Source organism: Notolabrus celidotus, chromosome 21, assembly GCF_009762535.1.
Source record: "Notolabrus celidotus isolate fNotCel1 chromosome 21, fNotCel1.pri, whole genome shotgun sequence".
Classification (NCBI taxonomy): domain Eukaryota; kingdom Metazoa; phylum Chordata; class Actinopteri; order Labriformes; family Labridae; genus Notolabrus; species Notolabrus celidotus.
In genome coordinates this window covers 22,516,067-22,543,854 of record NC_048292.1, presented here as the reverse complement: position 1 = coordinate 22,543,854, position 27,788 = coordinate 22,516,067, and the positions used below count along the sequence as shown (strand labels likewise).

General features: G+C 42.1%; 1 protein-coding gene and 1 long non-coding RNA gene across 3 annotated transcripts in view; both read left to right on the top strand.

The window, feature by feature from the left end:
- Positions 1–27,788, top strand: part of kcnc2 (potassium voltage-gated channel, Shaw-related subfamily, member 2) — a 122,501-nt gene that overhangs the window by 32,211 nt on the left and 62,502 nt on the right. The gene's annotated exons all lie outside the window — the stretch shown is intronic.
- LOC117805246 lies at positions 12,698–13,786 on the top strand. Its single transcript, XR_004629387.1, has 2 exons — positions 12,698–12,742; positions 13,445–13,786. It is a non-coding gene; the product is annotated as an uncharacterized LOC117805246 (long non-coding RNA).

Genomic DNA, 27,788 nt, shown 5'->3' with positions numbered 1-27,788 from the left:
ACTTGTTAAAAGTGTTTAAGTAATTTGAACATGGCTGATTTCAAACAGACATCATGGTGAGGAGATAAGTTGGATGACTAACTCTCTCTGACAAAAGAACTACTGAGCCAGCTACTGTGTTTAGTTTTTGATTAATTTAGAAAGAGTTATGGGCGCAGCAGCCTATTGAAGCGAGACAGTGACATTACTTTTTTATGAACTTTTAACTTGGGCATTAATGAGAAAAACAAGTTGTGAAATTGTTCAATAACGTTCTGTAATTCAGGACTTTAGTTAAACAGCTGAGGACTTTTGCATCATTTGCTCCATTTCTATAAGAACACGAGGAGTCTTATTTCTGGGTGTTAAGTATAATTGTTAAATCGGCTCAGTTGACCGACTGAATTAAAAGCAGGCTGACCCCAACACTGCAGAATAGAACAGGAGTCTCTGTCTGTCTGAGTCCTCTTCTATGGTTCACTGATACAGACCTGGCTTAGTCAGTCCCATTAGTAATTCTCTCCTGGATTCGGGCTCCCAGGGACCCAGCATGCTTGCAGACAGAGCAGGATATTCACGCCTGGATGCTCCGCTCTTCAGTAAAACCACGAGGGGTTTGCTGGTGCAAAGAGAGCGGTGTCTCAGAAGGGAGAGGTGAAAGGCCCCGCGCCTGCCGAGATCTCTCCCTTTGCTATATGTTTGCAGAGACTTTTAAACCTCCGTAAGGCAGACAGACTTTTAAACATTAATCTCACACACTACCCACCATGGTTGATTGATTTGTCATGTTCCCAATTCCTCCTGCTTTTTATTCCAGAAGCAAGAAATTTACTTCCTTGCACAAGGGACAGCCTGTGGTGTGAATCAAAATGTAGGGAGCAAAAGTTGAATCCACTGATCTTTGTGCAAATGTGCCCAATGTTCGGCACACAGGAACCAATCCATTTGGTCAAACAGGGTTTTCCCCTCTTTCTTATTATCAAGACATGCATTGGTTCTCTGTGTGTGCGCTCAGGACAAAGTAATGTCAGTGCTTCAGAAGGATGTATAACCTTTGTATCTATCCGTCTATCAGACATGATGCTTGGAGGAAAGTTAGGGAATGCATCTTATGTGGAGATAAGCCTTCTCCATCTCTGCCTTCTGCTGCACAAAGCTTCACTGTGCACTCTCATCCTGTTGACGCACCTCTTAGCGAATTCCATCAGATTAGTGTCCGGTCCGTTTCTGATCCGTCAAGGCACCGGATCTGATAGGTTTCTATTCTAGCAAATCTGTTAACTTCCACTGGATCCGCTCCGTCGCATTCTGTCTCTGATCCTGCAGGTCGGAATGCAACGGATCAGATACACAAGACTTCTTTTTTTGCTGGATGCTGGAGCACGACGCATCAATCTCAACAGAACAGATGGAGTGGGACAGGAAGTCAGGCACCAAAACAAAATGAAAACATCCGGTTAATTTTCAGAATAAAACACTCTGTGTTATCGTTAGATCATTTTTAACTTAATTGTGACAACAAACCATCATGATGAGCGGAGCCAGGTCTGGAGTCAACAGGTCAGAGGTTTTCAGAGGACCAGAAAGACAACATGGATGAGGAGAGGAGGAGGAGAATCCTTGATTCAGTGATTGTCGTGGGAAAACCTCAGTCACATGACTCCAGCTGTCCAGTGGTCCTGCTGCGGACCACAGCGGATCAGAGACGGTCCGGACACGTATCTGGTGGAAGTCCTGTGTTAGATGATGATGCCCCATCCATCATCATCTGGTGGTGTCGATTCACAAAGATGTGATTCTAATTTCACCTTTTATATCCAGCTGCACTTCCTGCAGCAAGCTAGCAAAAACACCCCAGCGTGCATAATGGCACAGCTCGTATGTGCTGGGGTTTATCTGCACACAGCCCCAGACAGATTTAACAGCTGACGATTATGAAAACAATGCTGTTAAAGTAATATCAACAGACTTTATGTGCAGATGTCTTCATTTAAGGTCATCAAGAGGTGGAGTTGTGGTCATGACCTCTGCAAAAATTGAGCGTGACATCCTTTAAAAGACAGTACAATCTTTACTCTAACTGTGTTCTCAACATGCTTTTTTCATGGTTTGCTGTTTAGCCCTGAAACACAAAGTACAGCTCAGGCTGATGTTCGTCTTTGAAGCCATGTGAGTGTCTGTCCACATTTTGTGGGCCAGACCTGCACAAACCTGGGACTGAAATAGCTCCAATTACTGGGTCGGCTGCAGTTAATGTGTGATGAAAAGTGACCTGCTTCCCCAAACACTAGTGTGAGTGGAACAGACCATCAGATAACAGTGATTAAAATCCCACACCGTTAAAAATGTTCACACAGAGTTAAAAACACAACAACATGAAGGGTTAATGTTGAGGGGAATGAAATTAATGGTTAGTGTGGGGGAACATTTTCTGTCCCCTCTTAGATCAGTATCAACATCAAAGAGTCCAAACAGTGACTGTGTCCTTTATTGGCTCTCACATCTGCCGTGTTGATGTGCAGATATGACTCATATTAGTCTGTAAAATAAATATCTTCCTTAATGTCAGCCTGCTGGTGAAAACCCTCAGTGGGTGTCGAGTAAAATCATTCATTTGGAAACATGAGTGGGAGAAACACGCAGCCTGAATTACTTCACTTTATGAAAACTGCTTTTTTTTTGAGCGCATCTTAGTCTTACTGTAAATATTTTCAAACCAAAGTGATGAGAAGTAGAAGAGAGAGCTGTCTTTTTTTGCATGGGTGTCAAAGTACAATGCTGATTCACTCCCACACAAGCAATTTTGTCATTGACTCACACATCTCCAGTGTTGGAGGTATCTATCCGGGATGAGAGCGTTACCCCGGGCCTTTTCTATAAATGACTCAGTAATTAATTTCACCTGTTTGGTCATTAAACTTTAAAAGTAATTTACAGCAAAATATCTCCAACTAACCCGGTGACGTCAGACCATGTCCTGCTGAGACATCTGAGCCGCCACAGGCCGTTTCACTGATTGGTCCCACCTGGTATCAGGTGTTATAATCACTGAATCACCTTCTTACAAAGGAAATGTGTAACAACAAGGACAAACATGCTGCAATAGACAAAACATTCCCATTCAGAGCGACAAGCAGCCGCTCAAACTGTGTTCAAATTAAAAAATACACAGAAATAAAGAACTGTATAACAACATTGCTAGGCCAAACTTTAAAAACTGTGCTTTCTATTCCTGGTGAGAACTATGTGTGTGCATGTTTTTATTCTATAACAAAACAATGATCAGACAGCTACCTAAATATAAACACAGAGATTAACATGATTCATCACGTTTGTCGGCCTAGTTAGCCATCCCCTCGTGAGCCCAGAGAGCTGAGTGACAGCTGCTGGTGGAGGAGTCCTCTGTCTGATGTGTGAAAGTACAAAAATAGATCAGTGAACAAAGCTTTGATCATACACGGATGCAAAATTGTTATGATTCATTTTGAGTTTGACAGACTGACTGTAGACTAGACCATGTATCTCTTTGTCAAGATCAGAACATGCAACCACAATCCGAGAAGACGTCTGACTTGGTGTTTGTCCAGAAGACGATCAATGACACTCTCCATAAGGCCACAGAAGATCGCTGCTGAAAAGGCTGGCTGTTAGCAGAGTGCTGTATCGAAGCATATCAACAGAAAGTTTACTGGAAGGGAAAAGTGTGGTAGGAAAAGCTGCAACAAACAACAGGGATGACCTCAGCCTGGAGAGGATTGTCAAGAAAAGTTGATTTGAGAACTGTAGAGAGCTTCACAAGGAGCGGACTGAGACTGGAGTCAGAGCATCAAGAGCCACCACACACAGAAGTCTTCAGGAAAGAGACTACAACTGTCGCTTCTCTAAGATCAAGACACTCCTGAAGCAGAGACATCAGAGGTGTCTTATCTGAGCTAAGAAGAAGAATTGGACTCTTGCTCAGTGGTTTAAACTCCTCCTTTCAGATGAAATTTTGCATTTAATTTGTGAATCGAGGTCCTAGAGTCTTGAGGAAGATTGGAGAGGCAAAGAATCCAAGGTGTTTGAAGTCCAGTGTGAAGTTTCAGTCAGTCTGTGATGGTTTGGGTTGCCATGTCATCTTCTGGTTTTGGCTCCACTGTGTTTTTTCAAGTCTAAAGTCAACCCAGCATCTACTAGGATATTTTAGAGCACTTCATGCTTCCATCTGCAGGACTTTGCACCTGCCCACAGCACCAAAAAATTTCACTGATCATTAATATTACAGAGCTCGATTGGCCAGCTGACCTGACCTGAACCCCAAAGAGAATTTATGAGGAAGATGAGGAACCACAGGCTGATCCATGCCACACCACATTGGTGCAGTAATTCCTGCTGAAGGAGCCCCAACCAAGTATTGCATTTATACATTAATGTACTTTTAAAAAGTCAGACATTTTTGTATTTTAGATCCTTTTTTTAATCGATCTGAGGAAATGTTCTAATAATTTGAGATCCTGGTTTTAAATTTTTTCTGATCTGTAGGCCTTCACATCAAAATTCAAACAAAAAATGACTTGAAATATTGAAACATTGAATATTGAATATTGAAAGGTTATCTTTTTGACTTAAACTATGAAAAAGATTTCACCTGTTCCTTGAATGGATCCCCCGATAGTTAACCTGAAGTCTGAAGGACTCGTATCAGCTCGATGTTCAGGGTAACCAAGCATCTGTTCCCGCAAGCAGAGGAGTCATTTTAAGAGCTTGACTTCAGCTCTGCTCGAGCGCGAAGAATTCAGCCTCTCAGCAGTACGCCCGCTGTTATCCAAGGACAGCCGTGCCTCTCTCAGGCTCTGCTGTGCTGGGGGAGGATGCTCTCCCATGAGGGTGAGACTCTTCATCTGAGCAGATGCATGCCAGTGTGTGCCAGCCGCTAATGCCTCCTGGCATGTGATATATCTGAAATTAGCACTGCTGCTTGCTGTCAGAGAGAAGAGGAGTGTTTTAAGTCAGCACGTCTCTCGGCTAAATGTCTGTTTAATCCACCAGCAAGCTTCACAGCTGAACTCGGTGCAGCTTCACTCGTGTTCAAACTTATACTGCTGTGGAAGAATAGTTTCCCGTGGTAGAAAAACAACTAAAAAAAGAGCGAGTGACACTTTGCAACAACGCAACATTTTTCATTGTTGGAGTAGAAAGTGTCGGAGCTGACTCTTTAAAAACAAGTTCTATTCAAGCTCTTTGTTACACTGACAACCACATCACGGCATTCCGTGCCTGGTGGAAATCTGAATAACTTTGAGGGTTGTTCTTGGAGGTGTCACACTGCTCCTCCAAAGAGTTTTAGGGCTCAGACTTGCATTTTTATGGCCCAATAGAGACGGAGATATCCTAACTTTAAGTCAACAGTACAGCTCAAACTGTAGAACTATTTGGACCAACTCTTCTCAAGACACAACTGGACGGTGTCTTTGGTGGGATGGAGCAGCTCTTCTCTCAGCTCCTCTTGATGTCTGAGCGTCCTCACTATATCTCCAAGACTGAACTCCACCAGCTACCACACAGAGGATAGTCAATGTGGCCAGAGTTATCTGCGACCTCTTCCCTTTGGTCACCACCTGCGACTGTAAAGGTTTGAGAGTAGATCAACCATAGCCTGTATGAAACGAGGAGACTTACTCAAGTGATGTCAAGTGATGTTGTGAAGCCAAAAGGTGGTGGTCACCAAATTGGAAATACTGACTCAACCTAACTTTGGACCAATCTAACCACAGGTCGAGCTTTTAGCTCCGTGACAAACAACAACAACACAACCAGCTGTCAGTCAACTCAGCCGTGCCAAATTCTGCACATTTATGTGTCACTCCTAGCCTTATATTATCTTAATGGATGCATTATAAAAAAAAACTTTCCCTGCAGGGGAGAAAAGAAATTAGCTACATAGACAAAGACTTTGTTTTAACCAGTCTGTAAACAAGTTTAATTCTGCTGTAAAAATAGGAACTCAAACATCGGACCAAATGAGGGTTCCTTGTTTTTTTGGAACCTGCCTCAAGTGGTCGCTTGAGGAACTGCAGTTTTTTGCACTCTCTGGCTCGGCTCTCTCTCTTCACTGCATTAGATGGTAGAACCTCTGCATCACTTCTGATGCTGCACCAATCTAACTCCTGATCACATGATCCATTTTACACATGAGTAGGACCCAAAGAAACATACCTTCTTAGCTTCAGTTGATAACTCACTCCTTTTTGAGTATCTGTTGTTGTTTGTTGTTATTTAGTGATCCCTTAGAAAATTGCATGAATGAAAGTTCACACATACAGGAAAAGAGGTTGTAGTAATGTTGGGTTCAGAACTAGTTCAGCCGACTTTGATGGAGTGAGCACCAAAACTGAGAGCCTTGAGCAGTCAGCTGAGACACATCACACTGTGCCCATCGACCCTCTGTCTTTGCCTGTAAAATCAGAGACATGAATCTGTTTGAGGACTTTATAGACTGATATCTCTTGTTCAGCTTTACTCTGTCACAAATAATCAGTTGATGACTGAAATAATTAACTTTAAGGGAGCAGGCCAAAAATGAAGTTATTTGTATCATCAGCAAAACAGAATTTACCTTGAATGAGACACTGAGGGATGGATTTGGAAATCAGTTCAAACTCAAGTTCTTGGCAAATTAACCAGCATGCAACTCAGGCGCTTTCCATTTTGAAAATGCGATCCATGTAGCTACAGTTTCTTAGTATTATCACCACCATTGGTTTTGACTAAACTGCTTCCATTCATCTAAAATGAAATTAAACATAAAGTGAATAACCTCCAACTCAACTTACGAATTATCTCGCTTACAGTTTGTTTCTTTATGCACATCATGAGACGAGGCTCCACCTAGTGCTCGCTGTCAGAATTACTGATATAAACAGAACATACTCCTTTTTTTAAAGTCTCAAACAAAGATAAATATTTCCACATTATTCAACCTTTATTTAACCTGATGTGAACCCACTGAGATCAAGACCTCTTTTACAAGGGTGACCTGGCCAAGAGGTTAGCAGCACACGTCAAAATAAATAGTACAATTCAATAGTATGGAGCATATATACTGACAGTATGTGGAAACAATCAATCATTTAAAAGTGCAACTAATTTGCATATAAATAGCAATTTGTGGTCACAAACCAGCATTTCTTAAAAACACAGGCACTACAAAAAAACAAACATTTGACTCAAACAATCATGGTGTTAAAATTCTGCATTAACTACATCTTTAACATTCAGTTCTGTGGTTAACTACATAATTAACATTAATGATTATGCAGGGATGTGACGACTGAAAGTTTGGACCGTGATGCAGAGATCTGTGTTCTCCCAGACAACAGTCTCTCCTGTTACCATGGTAATCCATCAGCCAGAGGTGCCGCCTTTATTTGGATCATATTTCATGAACAAAGTCAACAGAGAGAGGTGCTGGTTTCCCAAAACACCTGCAGCCTCTGGTTTGCTTTACGAGCCCCGAGAAGGAGAGAAAAGAGGATAAAAGGGAAGGAGGATGAAAAAAGAAAAAGAAAGATGGCCGAAATGAGAGCTGAGGTAAAAAGAAAAAAGAGCAAAGTCACAGTGAATCTTGACTTTTATTTGAGTGACCTCAGATATCACATTCGCACAGATGCTGAAGTGGGTCTGATTCTGAGGTAAACAGCTCGACTTTGGAAGGATTACACTCTGAGCTCATGGTAGCAGAGAGCCGGTTCTCTGCCTGCTCTAAACCGTGCTCGAGTGTCAGTCACTGAGACTTTGGGCTCAAGGACGTCGGGATATTTAGACAGACTGCTCTGGAAAAGTTAACATGCTGAGTTTATCAGACTGCTGCAGGTCACAGGGTGTGCAACATCGCTGCTCTACCACTGCTCCACATCAATAAGCAATGACAGGATCTGGTCTCAGAGTAACAGACATCCTGCTGAATGTCTCCAAATATGAACTGAAATTTGAATTGTACAGTTTTTCAAAACAATCTTATTATTTATTTATTCATTTATTTATGTATTTTCCCAGATTTTTTTGTGGAATCTGCATAACAAGCATCTTAAGTCAGTGGTTAAGACCTGGGATATGCAAGAGCTGCTCTTGCATGAATGTGTGCTGTCAAATTCACTGGTATGCCAGCTGAGTCAGCGACAGCTTCTGCACACACTCTGGACCTGTTTCACAGAAGGTTTGCACTGCATTTGCACCCGCTAAATCTGTGCAAATGAGATGAAAAATAAACCGTCTAATTCACAAAGCCCAGAGTTAAATGCAACCACAGACTGTGCAGCATGACAAATAGTGTCTCGGTGCACTGGTGCTGTTTGTGCATATTGAAATGAGCCAGTATGCATTAATCTGGATAAAAGTTTTCCCCCTTTTTTTTCTCCAGTGAATTTCATTACAACACGTTTGATTCACAAAAACTGGAGCTAACAGCTATGTAGCTTGATTGAAATCTTCGTCTTCTCCTGAGTTTTGAAGGAAACTATGCCGTAGTATTTTTAAAGGATGTCACGCTCAAACTTTCCAGTGATTCTTAACAATATGTAATACAGTGAGTGAATGCAGTTATATAAATGTAACTTACTCACTGCTATTACTATTAGTGTCAGGGTTACTGAGCTATTGCACACAGGGACAAGCTTTTTTCCCAGTTTTTTTAAACGTGGACGAGCTACACTGACATGCCTAATGAGGGACTCTTAATCTTGAACCAAATACATCAAGACTAGGTTTCAGAATGTGTCACCACTCCTCCAACTGTACTCTTCACCTGTAAGATCATACAAGGATGCAAAATTGTTATGATTCATTTTGAGTTTGACAGACTGAATGTAGACCAGACCATGTATCTCTTTGTCAAGATCAGAACATGCAACCACAATCCGAGAAGACGTCTGACTTGGTGTTTGTCCAGAAGACGATCAATGACATTCTCCATAAGGCCACAGAAGGTCGCTGCTGAAAAGGCTGGCTGTTAGCAGAGTGCTGTATCGAAGCATATCAACGGAAAGTTTACTGGAAGGGAAAAAGTATGGTAGGAAAAGCTGCAACGAACAACAGGGATGACCGCAGCCTGGAAAGGATTGTCAAGAAAAGTTGATTTGAGAACTGTAGAGAGCTTCACAAGGAGCGGAGACTGGAGTCAGAGCATCAAGGGCCTGTAAGTGGACAGATCTGCGCTCTGCAGAAGTGACCGCACAGCAGAGACTGCAGATGCTAACAGCTCATCTCACACACACAAAACAAGAGCAAATTGAACAAAGCTGCAAAACTTTAGGGATTTTGTGAACCAGGCGTTAAGACAGAGCAGATAGTAAGAGCACAATTTTTGTGCTACTTGAGATCACAATCCATGCTTTGTTAATTAAAGTTTCTTACATGTTTTCCAAGGGGATGTTTTAAGAGGGGTAATGCATTTTTCTTTCATTGGCATGCTTCGGTTACGTCACATATCTCGCATGTCTTGGAGTAAGGAACACACAGATTCAATATGATAAAATACCGAAAAAAAGTGGCTCTACAAGTAACACCTGGTCATGGATTTCAAGCATTCTTCTATTTTTGCCCAGTGGCTGATCATGGTATTGCAGCCTCATTGCTTCACATTGTGCATGAATCAATTAAGATTTTTTGATTGACATAGGCATGTGTACACACTTCATACTGTTCTACAATGCAAGCCGAGTAATCTAAAAGTAAAAGAGTATTCTGGGCCCTGGCTAAGAACTGTAAGTGAGGCCGGTAGATTTATAGGCTACAGTCGACTTGAACAAAAAACATCCATCTGTTGAAACATTAAAATTAATTTTAATATTTCTCCAAGCTGCATCTTTTTTTTCTTATCCAGGAAGTTGCTGGCAGAGAGTGACCTGCTCTCCTGAATTATTAAGTTTTCTATTTGAATCGACATATTAAAAAAAGTGCTGTTCTCACTGGTGTTAGAGAAGTCTACATTCAGAACAGCGGTGGGAAAAATGGATGTTAAGTGAGTGTAAATCCAATACAGGCCCGCTGGTAAAACAGAAAGTAAGGCTAAACATCTAACAACTAACCTGTTGGCTTGAACGTAACTTGCTACCATCAATAAGTGTTATTAGACTCCTCATTTACTCCTGCATACCAACGTGCAGGCAAAGTTTGTGCTCTCCAGTGCAGAGTCATTCCACTATTTATGCAACAAGTGTTTATGGAGTGAAAAACAGTCAGGCACTGTGTGAGTTCTTCAGGTTAAGCCCCGGCTGCAGTGTCAGATTTAAATACCGTGGTGTATCTGCTCGTGCTCACAACCAAGCATGTAAATATAACCCTCTCCTCTGTAGCACCCTCATACTCCCGCCCTCCTCACATACAGGCAATTACGCTATTCACTCTCTGCCAAGCTCTGCCTCCTACCACGACTCTCTTTTTTCATTAGGAGTCACTTAAGCAGCGTGCTGGAGGAGGCTGGTGGAGTTGTGGAGAGGGTCTTTCTTGCACACGGAAACACACCTTCAGAAGTGCGAGTGGCTTTTGAAACACGGTGAAATCTTAGAGTGTCAGGAGAAGCTCCTTCTTGTTCCTTCTTCATCGCTCAAGCCCCCACTTCAGCAGGAAAGTTTCAGACTTCTCTCTGCTCGCTCCTGATGTTTAATTCTTCTGAAAGCTAAAGTGCTTGATGTCGAATTTTCAATCAATTAACAAGATAGAGAATAGCTTATGAAAATAGTTGAAAACAAGTTTGTGTGAGTGAATGCAGACTCCAGCCTTAAGCGCCAACACATCACTGATGAGTCAGACTTGTGCAGCTACTTGGTGGGTGATACACATTTTGGTCTTGGTCCAATAAAGAATCAACTTACTGCTTTTGTCTTTTAGAAGCTCTAATGTTGTAATGGATTACTTTATGTCACCTGACTCCATAACAACTCCCAACTTTTTCTTTCTGTGTGTCTGTTAAGAACTGCGACTGTCTCAGTTCTTCATTTTCTTACTTTTCTTACTTTTGAAAGACTCTTTCCATTTAACAGAAGTGAAGCCAAAATACCTCCCACAACAGGTGCTGGCATGTTGTGCTGGTGATGGTCCAGTGCACAGCAGAACAGATTCTTGTATTGGTTTGAAGCAGACACTGACCCGGGACTTCCACCAGATCCGTGTCCGTTCCATCTCCGATCTGCTGCGGTCCAGCTCTGTGCTCTCTCGTCCATCAACACCCACCGGCTGGGTTTTCAGAATGCAGCACCGCCGGACAGCTGGAGTCATGTGAGGTTTTCCTGCAGTAATAACTGTATTAATTAATATCCGACCCCTCTACTCATCCATGTTGTCTTTATGGTCCTCTGAAAACCTCTGACCTGTTGACTCCAGGCCTGGCTGGGCCATGACGGTGTTGTTGTAGTTAAGTGAAATACGATCTGGTGATAACACAGAGGGTTTTATTCTGAAAATTACCAGATATTTTCATTTTATTTTGGTACCTGACTTCCTGTCCAGGGGCTGTGACAGATCAGAGATGGACGGGACACAGATCCGTTGGAATTTGGCCGTCATAGTTCTTGAAAGTTCAGTGACTCTTGTGTTATTGTTTATTTTCCCCCTCACCGTTCCTTCTGTACTCTTATAATCTCATCTAGGAGCCAAATTTATCAAAGGAGTTGTCAAACGTGATGTTACATCCCTTCTTTTTAGCGTCAAATAACTAGTTAACCCTTCTCAGACTACTGCGGAAATATTGAACACTGGCACTTAAATCATCACGATGAAAAATGTTGTATTTCAATTTCTTAGTTTTACCCTTGTTCCATCTGTTAATATGGAGGAGGTGGAGGTAGGCTTAAAGACCAATACTGCAGCCAGTCACCAGGGGGAGCTCTTAAAGCACTAGCTTCTTTTCTGGGGAGCAGTTGTGCCGTCCCTGTTTTATACAGTCTGTGGTCTCAGTAGATTACAATCCAGCACTGTCTGGTCAGTAATCAGAACTAGAGTTTGTTTACAATGTGTAATGATTCTTTAAATGCTAAGAAGGCAGCCTTCTATCTCTTCGTAGTCATATTGATGCAAAATCAGAGCAGTATTTTTGAAGGAAAGGTCTATTTTTATCCCAGCTCATGTAATCTGTTAAACTTCCACCATGTCCATAACTTTGGATGTTTTTCCCTGTAAGGTCAGTATAACTCAATAATTCCATCCGTCCATTATCTTTACTGCTTTTCACATTCAGGGTCCCAGGGAGAACAGGAGCCTTTCCCATCTGTCTTTATTTCTTTCTCAAAATACATAAAAATCTAATGGGTAAAAAATGACTACAGTCCGGTTAGTATTGTTGATGTATTGTTGCATCAACCCTAGAACAGCTGACATTTATTCTGAGCCCAAAGAAAATACAACACATCCACTTTCTAACTCCTATGTTTTTTTTATGGAATGATTTTGAGTCTGTTGACAAACTAAAGTTGTAATCAAGTCCATCAACATTTATGTGTTTAGCACCAAGTATGTCATCTTAAGATACATCTTAAGTATGTCCAAACCTTCTCTTATTTATATCATTTATAGGGACCCAACATAAATTACAAAAACAACATCCCAACTTGTCAACTGGGAACATCCAAGGAGTGTCTAAATGCCTGTGAAGTTTGGGTCAGTTTGACAACTGCTCACATGCATGAGCGCCGCTGACTCACGACCATATGATCGATCATGACTGATTCAAAACCGGTCCTCAGCTCATCGTTTGTGTTTTGCACTACGTCAACTCATGTCTCACTCAGCGGTAAGAAAACACCAAAACATTATCATAGTGAAAGTTAAAAACACAAACAAACATGAAATGTATGCGCAGGAGGCGGACAGAACGGCAGGACAGGATTTGATTGGTTTCATAATTTGGCTCCTGATGGCAGGGATTGGTTGGTGTTTTCCCAGGTTTACTCCGGCTATAGATAGCAGTTTTTTTTTTTCGCCCTTTTATAAGAAAACATTATGTGTTGATTGCCATTTGGACGTAAAGATAATTTTAACCAGTATAACAAAAAGGGTATCTAAATCTGACTACCAACCCCAGCTTTAAGCTGCTGATATTTCCATCAACAGGTCGATTCAGGTGAATCAGATCTTGGCAGTGACCGGGGTTTTCCTAAATCAATCCTAATGAGATAAAAAAAAATGCACAAGTCTTCATTAATCCTGCTTCAGCTGGCACTGAACCAGAGAGACACAGGGGGCTTTACCTGTACTACAATTCTTTTAAATGTGCGTCCTTGTTTTACCGAGGCGTCACAGAGCATGTGTGTGTTTTTAAGTCCACTCATTCTCTCTCTCTCTCTCTCTCTCTCTCTCTCTCTCTCTCTCTCTCTCTCTCTCTCTCTCTCTCTCTCTCTCTCTCTCTCTCTCTCTCTCTCTCTCTCTCTCTCTCTCTCATGTGAAGCGTCTCCGCTCTCCCTTTTGATCTTTTGCTCCCTGTCTGCGAGCGAAGATGGCAGGAGGGCCGTGACACTGGAGGAGCCCTGCCTGACACCATCTGTGCAGCCCTGGCTCTCCACGCTCACCGTCACATGATGACACACGCGTCAACGTACCGCCCGCAGGCGTGCAAGCATACACACACACACACACACACACACACACACACACACACACACACACACACACACACACACCACACACACCACACACACCACACACACGTTTACAGTAGATATACACTACATTTACATTAACAACCCTCAGCAGATGGTCTTATATAAACTGTCAGAGTGACTTAGCATTAATGATTAAACCACCACTCAGTTCAAATAAAGATACTGTAGATGATCAACTGTGAGGCTGCTGCAACAGAGAGCGGGTCTAACAAGATACTGTCATGTAGAGCTTTTCTTGAAAGTACACCAGAGCTGTTGTTTTATTCTCTACAAGGAGCAGCTGATTGTATTTAATGCTTTACATTGTAACGCTGCAGGTCTACAGTACTTGTAATAACTGGATGGGTGTCAGCTGGAAAATGTCTCTTTCAAAAAGTTTAAGACAACTGAAAGTACAAACTTTGTTTTTCTGTTTTAAATTGCAAAATGACAAAGATGTTGGAGACTCAGCCCAAACACATGCAACTTATGATCCATGTATGTCACTACCTCATGACTCTTTCAGTGGCCCTAATGACGTTGATCCAACAAATCTTTAAGAAGCCTTTTGTATTCTTTACTTAACCAAATACCATGATGTAACATTTATTTATTGTCTTGCAATTCATCAATTATTGCAGAACCACATTAACATGGTGTTATCATGTCTGGCAACGTGGTCAGTATCATATTGTTTCAAAGCATATCATATTATTGGGCGCCGTTGGCATAGCGGTCTAAGAGCGCGCCCCATGTACAAAGGCCATAGCCCTCGTTGCAGAGGTCGCTACTCGATTCCAGCCTTGACCATTTGCTGCATGTCCTCCCCCTCTCTCTACTCCCTATTCTTCCTTGTGTGTGTGTGTGTGTGTGTGTGTGTGTGTGTGTGTGTGTGTGTGTGTGTGTGTGTGTGTGTGTGTGTGTGTGTGTGTGTGTGTGTGTGTGTGTGTGTGTGTGTGACAGAGAGCAGAGAGAAGGAAAAGAGAGGCTAAGGAATGAATGAATCAGAGCCCGGTTCGGAGCAATTATTTCACCTGTGTGCTCGTCGGGGAAAAAATGTGTTAGGAGGCATGTGCTGCTCAGAGTCCAGTCATTATCAACATAGTGTATTGTGAGGCTGATATATGGTGGTGCGGCTGGACGGACCACAGATCAGCTGTGTTTTGGCTCCCTGTTTCGCTTTCTGCACGCCGGTAAATGTTTACTTCCTCGAGTAAGCGGCGTCAGTGACTCGGTGTCACCGGTGTCACCAGCCTTAAAAGTGTATGCGCGTTTACTTTTAAGTAAATCTCCCACATACAACTACATGGCCGAAAATTATGTGAAAACAACGCTTTACCGCGGTAATTACGGTATTGCAAAATCCATTTTGTGGCAACATATAATACCGGTGACGGTGATGATACCGGTTTACCGCACACCCCTAATATCATATCCTCTTGTCTTGTATCGTCTCATGCTGTATCGTCGTGTTTCGCCTCATCTTTTCTCATCTACCATCGTCCCTTATCGTTTCGTCTCATCGCACATTATCTTAGCTCATCTCCTCTCACATCGTCTTCTCTTGCACCTTCTCTTATTGCCTCTTCTCCTCTTGCATCATCTCGTATCATTGTGTCTCGTCTCATCTTTTCTCATCTATCATCATCTCTTATCGCCTTGTCTAGTCAAGCATTGTCTTGTCTCATAGCATATCGTCTTGCAGCTTCTCTTATTGCTTTGTCTCGTATCGTCTCGTATCTTCTCTTCTCAAGTCTTATAACATGACAACTGCACATGTGCACAGAGTGATGTTAGTGCTGTAACATGGTGTGGTGCAGTCCAACTTTATAGCTCTCCCTCTTCAGTCTTCACACATTGTTTTTCTGTCTCTCTTAATAATAATAATAATAATAATAATAATAATAATACATTTTATTTATAAAATCGCTTTAAAAGATTCTCCAAGCGCTTTACAGGAAAATAAAATTATACAATAGAAAAGCAAAGGAAAACAGTGCAAAAAAAAAGCAAAGAAAAGCAAGGCAGCAAAATAAAACAAAACAAGAAAAAAATCAATTAATTCTAGTTTAAAAGCCTTTGTAAATAGGTGTGTTTTGAATCTGCATTTGAATTTAGTGAGTGAGGGAGAGTATCTGAGGTGTTGGGGGAGAGAGTTCCAGAGGGTGGGGGCAGCGACAGAGAAGGCCCTGTCTCCCCAGGTTAATGGGATAAGTTCAGTGCAACACCATGAATGTCTCCAAAGAGTTGCTCTACGATCGAGTTCTGCTATTTGAAGTTGGGCTGCAAACAACGACTACTTGAATAATCTGATGTTCAATCACACAATAACTTAGTAGTTCTTATGTAGCGGTCAGCTTTTGAATTTAGCATTTCTCTTTAGACCCTAAACATGCAATTAAAAATCTTGACTCATGTAAGTCACGGGATTTAGATTTAACGTGCAGCATGGTAAAAGTATGCTAAGGTGTTTAGTAATAGGAGTGGAGGAAGAAAAAGATGATGTGTTGTGAGGTAAAGATTTCAGGTGAGGGACTGAAAATATAAAACTCTCACAGCATCTCTGTCTTTAACTTTGGAAGTTGGATGTCACCATGCCTTCTCCTCAAATGCTCGCACACACCTGAGCGTTGAGTCAAATGCTCCCAGACTTTCAAAATTTTACGATGCGTTGGTGTTGCATCACTTGCAGTTTTGCATGTACCACACTCTGGAGAGACAGTAATGGTGCAAGATGTCTCACTCCTCACTAATTCAACTCCGGAAAACGATCTTATGTCCGTGCACAGAATGAAAACGTCCAATGACGCCACCAACAACTTATCGACTAATACATTTTGCTGTAACTAATTGGGTCATTGAGTTTTGTGATCCCTAGTTAGAGGTAATTAGATGACGAACTCTACAGCATAGTTTATTTGAATTCTGCAGACACTTTAAGTGATTTCATCCTTTGAATCCATACGCCTTTGAATACCTAAAAAAAATCCTTTGATTTGTCATTCATTGTTGTCCATTACTGATACAATAAAGCATTTCAAATTCAACCAACACCAATGAAAACATTGCTGCTTTATTTTCCTCATTGCAAGTGTCTCTATTATTTCTCTGCTGAAAGGTCAAATCTGGAGTTTCCTTGTCAGCGAGCGTGTGGGGTGAGTCACCATGTTTGTCTCAAAGTATGACTCAGTTCTAGTGTCACATTATAATCAGAAGCTGTCTTGGAAGTGTCTCCAACCAGACAGGAATACAGTTCAGCTGGAAACACTCAACGCCCAATGTTCCACACACACTTCACACCCCTTATGTTTTAAAGACAACAAGATAAAGAAATGTGCTGGTGTCTTCAGGAACCAAACACACATGCATTCTTGGCGAATTCAGCTCCAAAACCGTTCTGATAGCAGGGTGGCGAAAACAGATGGTGTAAGAAAGAGCTACACAGCTGCATAGAGGCTACATGTTGCTGAATTTAAAGAAAGTCTGCAGCAGCCAAGCGGCAAATGTTAAAAACTGCAGTTCATCGAGTGTCCGCTTGAGGCTGGCTGCAGAAACACTGGAAACCACATACACACAAATTCAAAAAAGACGATCTTTACAGCAGTAATAAACATGTTTACAGTCTGGTACAAAAGACGAGTGTAGTCTGGATAGCTCATTTCTCTATCGGCACACACTGTACAGGGGGTGAATTTTTTCATAACGTGGCAATTTCAAAGACATTAAGATTATGAGTCTTCCATAATGAGAGGCACAGCTGACTTGATTGACAGGCGGGGACACCGTAACTGTTGGGTAGGAGGCTCAAAGCCCGCCTCTTTACATCACACTAGCTCGATAGCAGTTATGCTGAGTTCAACATTTCCAATATGGCTGCCACCGATGATTGGCTTCAAAACAGCGCTTCAGAAACAGATGGGTGATGTCACAGATACTACGTCCATATTTTATACAGTCTATGGCAGGAACAAAGTTCTCTCTGAAGCCTGCAGCTTTTATCCTGGATTTACAGTATTTCATTTTGCATCTAAAAGCAGGGCCTCTGTCTTCTTCTGCATCCTGTTGTGGATGACATCAATAAAGTACAAGTTCAGTGCTTTGCACAAGCTGCAGTGTACAGCCATGGTCTGACTAGGAGAGTCATTGTCTGAGATCTTGGTCAGCAGTGAAAACCGTAACAAGGAGAGCAAAAATAAAGAAAACTTGTGCAACCTGGAGCTTCTACATGTTTTTGAGATATGAGGCATTTAAAGACACTCCATAAAGTTCATCAAAATAAACAGAGCTACCATTGTAGACATTTGCAGACCATTTATATCCCACAGTTCCATATATGTTGTGATTAAACATGTATGGATAAACTTGCCAGGTGTATTACACAGAACATTGAATCTGTAAGAACTGGTGGAGCTCCATCTTTGCTCTGAATAAGAGCATCAGTCCAATCTGTTGTTTGATTTCAGCTCATCTTGTTATGCTGTGCTTTCAAACTGTGACAAACTGCAGGCTGACCTGTGTAAACATCTCTCTCTCTTGAAGCCTGAAGCCGCTCGGTTATTAGTATTATTATTATTTCAGATCTTCTGTACCTGCACACTCCAAACCAAACAAAAACAGACACATCAGAAATCAAATCAACACTTCTTATGTCGATACCCTGTTCTTATCCCGTCAGCTGATTTGATTATGTAAGCCACTTAGCCCCAAAGGTCTCTCAGGGCAGACTGTATTAGATCTGTTTGGAGCTGGTGTTTACGTTGTGTAAAGGTTATGACATGTGAAGTTACTCAGGATAAAGTGAGAGCCTGGAGCTCCCCTAACACTTGGCAGCCCACACACTCAGGTGGCGGAGGACCAGGACAAGGGTTTGCCCAGCAACTGTTTAAGACCCTGTTTAGCTTCCTGAATGCTGCTGCTGTCCTCACTATGATCTTATATTCAGTCTGGAAATGTACAGATATTGATGTGCACAGAGAACCCATCCTATAGGCTTTTTTATTCAGGGCATTTAGCCTGTATTGGATAGGACAGCTTGAGAGAGAGACTGTTGCCTCTGTGCACGGGGTGCCGGGTCCACCTTTTGAAGTGAGATCCCTTTCTTTAGAGCTAGGGTTGGTAGCCATGGTAAACTAGCATGAATTTGAATGTAGCATGTCCTCAGGAGTTTTTTTTTCACTCTTTTTTAAGAACACAGTATGTATTGATTGCCATCGGGACATAAAGATTGTTTTAACCAGTATAACAAAAAGTGTATCTAAATCTGACAACCCCAGCTTTAAGTGCAACCTGCATGGAAACTTCGCACAGATTTTCAAAGCACTGGCCCCGAAAGAAGTCTCGTTTCTCTGTGATGTTGTCTGTTTTCTAAACACCCAGTTGTCCAAAAAGAGATCCAATCACTTCCTTGTTGTTGACATTTCAAATGTAGGTCATTCAGAAGAAGAAATATCTGTGTTAAGGTGAGACTTCATGCTAATATGGTCATTCATGTGTAGTCATGCATGCGGCTGTATTTGCATTGATATTACCTGTCTCCCTCAGAGGAGATGTGTTCTAAGCCGCCTCCCTGTGAATGCTGTCAATCATTGTGACTGACAGTCTGCAGGAGTGATGTGCTGTCTGCTGGTTAAACGCTGAACATAACAGGTCGTAGCATCTGTACTGAACAAAGGTGTGAGCAGAGAGTTCTGCTCCTGATGTCCTTTGACAGCGTCAGAAATGTGTGTGTGCATGTTCATGAGCAGGAGGGGCATTTTTAAAGAGTCTATTCTGGTAGTCGGTATAAAAGGTCAATCTTTTGTTCACCTGTGACATTTGCTCCATCATTTCATCTCTTTCATGAAAGTGTGCTGCTACTTTTTGGGCCTTTTACAATCTTTCACAGATTCAGGGTCTCTCTGCTTCTGTTACAAATGTCAACCACAAAGACCGGGCTCAGACTTCAGGAGTTTCAGTGATTTATCCCTGTCCCCCCTCCTCTCGCAGGAGTCACAGGAGACGCCTGATTTAGGATCTGGATTGGTACCGATATTCTATCTGGTAATGTGAGGGATTTACAGATCCAGTATTTGACCTCCTGGGCTGCAGGCTCATTAGCAGAGCATGATATTATCAACAGCATGTTTGGTAATTAAAATCTGGATAATTACAGAAGCAGTCTTCAAGTCTGGACCCAACAGCCACTGAGAAAGAGCATAGTAAACAGAGCCACTGCCACGGTTCTCAAGAGAAGGGAAGCTTTATGGCCTCTGAGGCTAACGCTGGCTAACTCTCTGTGGTTGGCAGATTAAATTTCACCTCCAGTTCTACATAGTCATAATCACATGTGCAACTTTTCTGTAACATTATTTAATTCTGTCCAATAGAGATTTAATTTTCACTGTTGGATGCCAAATAAAGAGATCTGATTCAGACATGCATCAAGTATAAAACCTTAATGAGTCCTTTTTAACATACTCTTCATAGTTCCACCGCTCTAATATGTTGAAAATAGCAGAAAAGGAAGCCATTCATTTGTTCACCACTGACTGTATACACCACTGTTGCTGCGCTGTTGAACATAATGTGCTACAAACAGGATTCAAGTAGAAATCTGTGCTTTATGACATCAGACCTCCAGCAGATCTGTGTCCTGTCCGTCTCTGATCCGCTGCAGTCCAGCTCCGTGCTCGACCAGGTCCAGCAACACCCACCGGTTGTGTTTTCAGAAAGCAGCACGGATCAGGACCGCCGGACAGCTGGAGTCATGTGACCGAGGTTTTCCTGCGGTAATTACTGAATCAAGGAATCCCCCCCAATCCTCATCCATGTTGTCTTTCTGGTCCTCTGAAAACCTCTGACCTGTTGACTCCAGGCCTGGCTCCGCTCATCATGACGGTTTGTTGTTGTAGTTAAGTGAAATATGATCTGGTGATAACACAGAGTGTTTTATTCTGAAAATTAACTAAATGTTTTCATTTTGTTTTGGTGCCTGACTTCCTGTCCCGCTCCATCTGCTCTGTTGAGATTGATGCGTCGTGCTCCGGCATCCGGCCAAAATAGAAGTCTTGTGTATCTGATCAGGAGGACTCCGACCTGCCGGATCAGAGACACAGACGGAACGTAACGGAGTGGATCCAGTGGAAGTTAACACATTGACTAAGAGACGGACTGGACACAGATTTGGTGGAATTTGTCTGTGAGTGTCTCTAGAAAACATATCTGAGATAGGCTGTGAGGCCAAGATAAATAAACTAAAGAAAATAATGCAAAAAAGAAGCTTGTTAAGTCATGAGGGGCAGACATCTGCTCGTTAGGATCAAGTGTTTATATCTACACACCCTCTCTATTACAGTGAAATTTTTCTCTGGGATTGGACCAGTCCCATGGGTCTGATGCCTTAATATGAAGCATTTTTATTCTGATCAGGCTACCAGTCCCATAATAAATGTGCTCCATGTTAACATAAATACTGAAGAACAGAGACGTGTTGACTGAGCCTCCTCGACCATTTTCTGACCCACACCCGTTCAGCCTAGAGCCTGCTGGTCAGTCTTTGCGTCTCTTTGCATCTGCAGATTACTCTTGCAGATAAACATCTTTAAATGTGATCATATTTTATCAATCATCAACAAGGAACTTTACATATCTGTCTTGTCATTTTCTACAAAAATCCAAAAGTAGACGCCAGACAGTTCTTTATCTTCAGGATCACAGCTCACAGACGAACAGCACTTGATGCTAACCAATCTCACACTCTCTCCGTCCTTCCTCATGTTCCTGCTCTGACTTTGACGATCTGCCAGGACATTCTCCTTTCACCCCTCATCCTCGTCCTTGTTATTTTCCTTTGCTAGTGTTTATGCGTGTTTAGAGTCCCTGAACACAGGCGAAGGTATCAGTGGAGACTTGTAAACCTGTCATGTTGGAAATGGAAAGCACCTGGCCCCAAAGGAGAACGACTAGAGCCCCGGAAAAGGTCATGTTTTATGGGCCCTTCTTTTAACCCCTCCAAATAGAGGTGATTATGAAGGAGGGCAAAGCTGTGACCTACTGTCCTGTCACTGTGCCTCATGTGTCCTCTCAAACTGATGCTCCCATAATAACACTCACGCAGGCTTGTACTGCTCTGACAGTCATGAAATGTCTGATAGACATTTGCTGATGGGACTGATGAATGACGTGTCTGTTCTGCACAATTTGTTTTGTGTTATCAGATCGGGGGAGGCAGGAACTGATACTAGTGCGTCAGCGTTTGAGCAGCAATACAATTAGTCTGTCTGGCATGTTGGACAGCAAGCAGAGATTATGTTCAGATAACTACAGGAAATTTGAGCTAGTGTTTTCTTCAGTTTGCCACAATTTTATGGTCAAGATCTGTGGCTGGAAGGTGTTTGCTCAGAGAAGTTGAGGTTTCGTTGACTTATATTCATATCATGTTGAAGGATCTTAAGATTTTACCTCTGAAATGGCCTGATATTTGAACTCAACTCTCAGACATCAGACTTTAAAATCAGATCATTTATTACCTTCATCAATCACAGTCTGTGAAGGAAGGTGGATGTATCAGCTGGAAACCAAACTCTGCTCCTCAAAGACTGAAAGTCGCCTTAGAGGTCAGTTTGGTTTCGATTTTCTATTTCAAGCAGACTAAAGGAGAAGTTTAGTGTTTAGGCAAAGTAAGGGATGAGGCATGAGAAGCTCCTGTCCCTGGGTCAAAGAGAGAGATAGCCATGGGGCTCAATCTGAAGCACATCTGAGCCGCTATGTACTCCTGCCAAGTACAAAGTGCTACTATAAAATAGCACCTCTGTCTTCACTCGATCTCTTTCCTGGAATCCATCTGTCATCAGCCTCTCTGCTCACCCTCTGGCCTTTCCATTTAATACACGCTCATTTTGTCTTTAATCCAACTTTAGCAGTGTTTAGCCTGTTGGTTCTTTGAGGGCAAACAATAGAAGATAACTATAATTGCCGAAACTATATTCATCACTGACTTCTTTTTCTTTAAAGACGAGGCGATGATGAGCTCAAAATACATCATTGATAATAAAAACCCTGATGGATGTATGTTTTGTTTTCGTTCACCAGAGGAGGTGAAAATGTCGGACATTTAAAGTCCATATTTCCTCTCTGTGCATCTAATCTGTCTCTCCAAAGCACTGCATTCCTCTAACAGGCTGAATTAGTTAAGGGGTGCAGTGTTACTTTTGTCACTTATCTGCAACAAGTTTGCTGTGCGTACAAATTCGTGTCAAAGCCTTTATTAGTCCTAGTTTGGTGATATGTTAGACTATATTTAGTAAGACATTCCACACTATTTGTAAGCTTGTTTTTTAAAATTATGTTTGGGGCTTTAAAGCCTTTTTTTTTGAGAGGATAGGACAGTATATAGAGAAGGAAACATGTAGAGAGAAAGTGGGGGGAGTGGCATGCAGGAAAGAGGCCCTCCTCTTGAAGACTACAATCTCTGTGCATGGTGTGTGTGACTTAAGGCTGATATATACTTCTGCATCTCCTCTACGCAGCAGGGGCTGACGCGGACATGAGCACCACATACTTGTGCGTCGATGTGTCCGTGTCGCGCGGCAATTCTCCGCCGAAACACTTGAGGGCAGTGTGGTCTCTCTGATAGCCGGTCGCCTGCTTCCGGCCTCGCTACGATCTCTGTTTACTTTTCCACAGAGATTCAGAGCTTGTTATGTTAATCTACAGCTGATACATGTTACTGTTTATCAAACAGACATGATTACATGAAGAATAGAGAGGAGGAGATGAAATACACGGCCGACGTGCGGCCAATGAGCGGCGATCCCGGAAGTGCTGTAAATATAGGAAATACAATGCAGCCGAGCGGACCAATCACAGGGATTGCAGTCGGTATCAATTCTACAGGTAGTTACGTTTTGGAGGAGATACACGTCAGCTACGTGTGTAGGCCTCTGCGTAGGTACAGGAGCTACGCGGACCTACGGCGTAGGCTACGCCATCGATTCAACGCAGAAGTATAAAGTGCTGTGAACTGACTGTCTTTCCTGCATACCTCTCCCTGCAGGGACCATCATAAAAGTGCAATACATCCCCTTTCTTTGTGAACACACGTGTGTTTATTACACTTTTATTTGTAGTCAAAGAAATATGATCTAGCAGTAGAGAGAGGGTTTGTTTCTTGACTTGGTGTGCGCACGATTCACTTTCCTTACCATAGGGACATCACAGCAGCGTTGCAATGATTGGAGAGTGTAGGTTTGATATCCAATAAGGTAATGAAACCAGATATTACACATGCAAAAGTCTTAAGAGGAAGAAATGTTGCAGAATAAACACGTGTTACAACCATGATATCAGTTTCTGCTCGGCTGACTGTACGAGTTTAAAGAGAGAAAACGTAAAGACTAAAATGTTTCGACTTTTTGTTGAATAAAACTATGAAGGGATGAAAAAAAGACTAAAATGTGACTCAAACTAGTGAGAGTTTTTGTGTCTGATGACTAAGAAAACAAAATAGAGAAGCTTCCAAATTTAACACTTGTGTGTTGGGTAATAAGTGGGCGATTAAATGACCTACAGCAGCCTGTAAGAAGATAAAAAGACAACAACAGTACCAGAGACATGGTGGCCTCTAGTAAACCAAGCAAACAAATAACTCTTCAACTTAAGTGACCTTAAGTCACACAAAGATCCAACAGGATTTTGCAAATGATGCTGGCTGGCAAGAGCAGAACATGTTGATCATCTGAAGCCATATGTTCTAAAGTGGCTCAGGTCAGTATCTGTTAAAGTCTGTGTCCTTTGAACTGAACCCAAATGATTCCACTTTGTCTCTCCACACCTTTCTGTGAAGCCACAGCCGGAAACAGGGGAAGAACAAAAGGAAGATGGTGTCTATTAATACCTCTCCGTGGTATCCGGGGACACGTCGCCCTCTGTAAATCAGGAGACGGGTTGAGCGTCCACAAAGGCAGAGCTGTGGGCCTAAGATGATTACTCGTCTGTGGGATCAATTTTTATTTGGGACAGCCACCCGTCGCCTGGTAATGGTAGAATAATGTACGCTGCTGTGTGTGAGACGGATGAATTAGTCTGGGATCGAGGAAGCTGAATGCCATCCAAACATTTAAGATGTTCTCATATTGTGTGTGTGAATAACTGTGTGGGGATGCCGCTCTGTCATTCTGCATACCAAACACACAGGGTCTTCACCTTTATGATGCTTAAACACATCTACAGGAGTGTTGGGCGATACCACACTTTTATGATTCGATACGATACCGATTACTTTTTATTGTACAAAACGTTGGAGTAAGTTACCATATAAGAATCAGAAGTGACACATGCGCTTTTATTTCACATTTATTAATTAGTATCGATATTTTATTAGAGTAATCAATCCTCAAATGAGTAGTGTGTGAGTATCGATATATCAATACCACAGAATCAATACGCCCACCTCTAATCTACAGTTATTTCTGCTGGTTATTGATATCAGGAGCAGATTAGCAGGAGCATGAGCTACAAGGTGGGATGGTTGAACCCAATAAGCCTTCATTGCAAGTTAGTCGGTGGCACATTGGTGCTACACAGTGGCGAGAAGTTTCAACATCTTTCACTAAGTCTGTCCTCTTCATGGCCAACATGAGATCGGAAGTTCAAGGTTTAAATAATGGTTTGAATAGCATCTGTGTTCAAATTCCTAAAAGTAGCCCTGAAAATTGATTATTCATGGATTAATAGATGTGTACCCAGCTCTGTGTATAAGCTGTTATCCCAGTCAGAGCTCCTTCAGCTCAAATACTTCATCACCATCTGGTTACATTAACCCAATGATCTGAATGAAACCTCAGTCTGCGGCTGATTTCTCTAATGATTCTGACCATGACCTTGGCAAAGCTTTGGATGGCCTCATGCATGATAAACTCAGTGCAAGCAACAAATCACATTTAAGCAAAAGGTCTCAGATAATTCTCTCAAGTCCTTTAAAAGAGCAGTGTGTAGGCGTAGTGTCATTTTGTGTAAAGACTGCTGAAATGATCCAAAAAACTGAAGTCAGAGCAGGAGAGCCAAGGAGACAACAAACTCTAGAACAGATGACATCTGTGTGACAACTACAGATAACAAAAATCACAAGTGAACACTACTGAAGAAACAGTATATGATATTTTATTACAGCCAATTGATTATCTGATCATTCTCACAGATTACTGAAGTTTTAAAACCCTGACTGGAGAGAGACACTTCATAGATTACTTTAGTCAGAAATACAGACACACTCCAAGATTGAAAAATAATGGAGCACCACCATAGAATGTATAAATCATGGTGAAGTCTCATTGATGGTACCTATCGGTTTCTGGAGAGGGTTTTGAAGCCTATCGATGGAGGTCATCGATAGGCTGACTGAACCTGACTTTCAGTCACTTTAGTAATAGGTAAATAGGTGAAGCATTGCGCCCGCCTCTTCGTCAAGTCAGCCAACATCCTAATCATGCAAAGTTGTTCTTAAATCTTAACTTTTATATCTTCAGTGTGTACAGAGAGAGAAATAAGCAGTTAGGATCAGAACTCTTTCTGTACCAGGCTGTAGACATGTTCAAGTTTGGTGTGGACTTTTTAACATGGGTGAAATGAAGTTTCCCCGTCTTTTGGAGTCAGCCTCTAGTGGACCCTTGAGGAACTGCATTTATGCACTCAGTTTTCATCACTGAAGGTTTCCATTTGAATAAAACATACATATTATTAGAGAAGGAAACCACAGAAACAAAGGGCTTTACCAAACTTCTGTCTTCATGCTTTGCAGCAGCAGAAGCACAGCAAACAGTGAAATGTGTCTGCATGGGCCAAAACCAGAGAACTTTGAATATATGCGCATCCCAATTAAATCCTTAAGTTGCCTTTCATAGCCAAGTGTGGCTGCACATTTGGACAAATAAACTTTGTTTCAATTGAATCAACAAGTTTTATTTTCTTCCTATCCTTGCAGGGCAAATATTTTGTCAAAAAATAAGTTACCGTATGGACTCCAGTGGCAGGGTGAGCCTTAAGATTGAAAATAGAAGCCAGGGCTTGTGATTCAAGTTTTATGGTACAAGTGGAAATGTCGTCTCTATTTCGGGGACAATTGATAACTTAGTCTTTCAGATTTTGAAAATCATGTAGCCTGAGCACAATGCAACTCTCTGCAATCAGCTTTCAGGGGGACGAAAACCACGTTTCAAACTTGGAGAGCCTTTTGAAAATGATCTGAAGGAGTGAAAATAAAACTGATTCAGAGTTAATGGACTCAAACCTGTTAAACCTTAAGGAGTGGTCTTTTAATGTGTATGAAAATTAAAAGAGGAAGTTCAAGCAAGATGTAAATAAATCATGATAAGAAAGGCAAGGGAAGGCGAGGCATTAATATCTCTGTAGTTGAGTGGTTCATCAGGTCTGTCAGGGTAGATGAAGAAGATGGGAAGTTTCCCGTTAGGCCCACCACTTTAACCACCGAGTCATGATGAAGTTTCTCTGATACTCGGCTGTAGCCGCATGTCCTCATCGCAGTATCTTCAGATCTCGCTCTACTCTCCAGTTGTACAGTCAGCATGTATTTCCAGCCGAGGTACAGGTGAGAGCAGCAGAGCTGACAGTCTCACCTGGCAGAGGAAGCAGGGGTGATCAGTCAGGAACGGGAAGAACACCGGGGCGGAAAAACACTGACACACCGGGGAGCAGCTCAAGCCTGGGCAAGTCTCCTGGTGTTCTCTCTCTGCTCTGTGTCTCACTGACTTTGGCCTACATTCACAACCTTTCTCTACCAGCTGGATATTCTTAGACACAGACTATCCTTAGAACATCCTTCCAAGGGGGTGACTGTGGAGTGTCTTTTAGCTAAAGTGGAGCTGTTTTACCCGCTGATACGATCACAGCTTTAGCTCATCAAGTGCGATTGTGAACTTTCTCCCACAACTTCCCTCTCTGTCCACAGGACTCTGCAGTGCAATGTGTGGTGGTGTTTATTAAATGAAGAAATGATGAACCTCAGGAAGATGTAAACAGGTGATCAATCAACAAAAAACAGCCAAACAACTTATTATTTTAAAGCAATCCAAAAAAGACTAGAAGCAGATTAAAAGTGGTCACAGCAGACTCTCAGGTGTTTGATGCTCTCTTTATCGGTTGTTATTGCCTCAGGAGTCAAGTGGCAGCTGAGAAAGCAGAAAACTGATGACAGTTTTTTTGTTG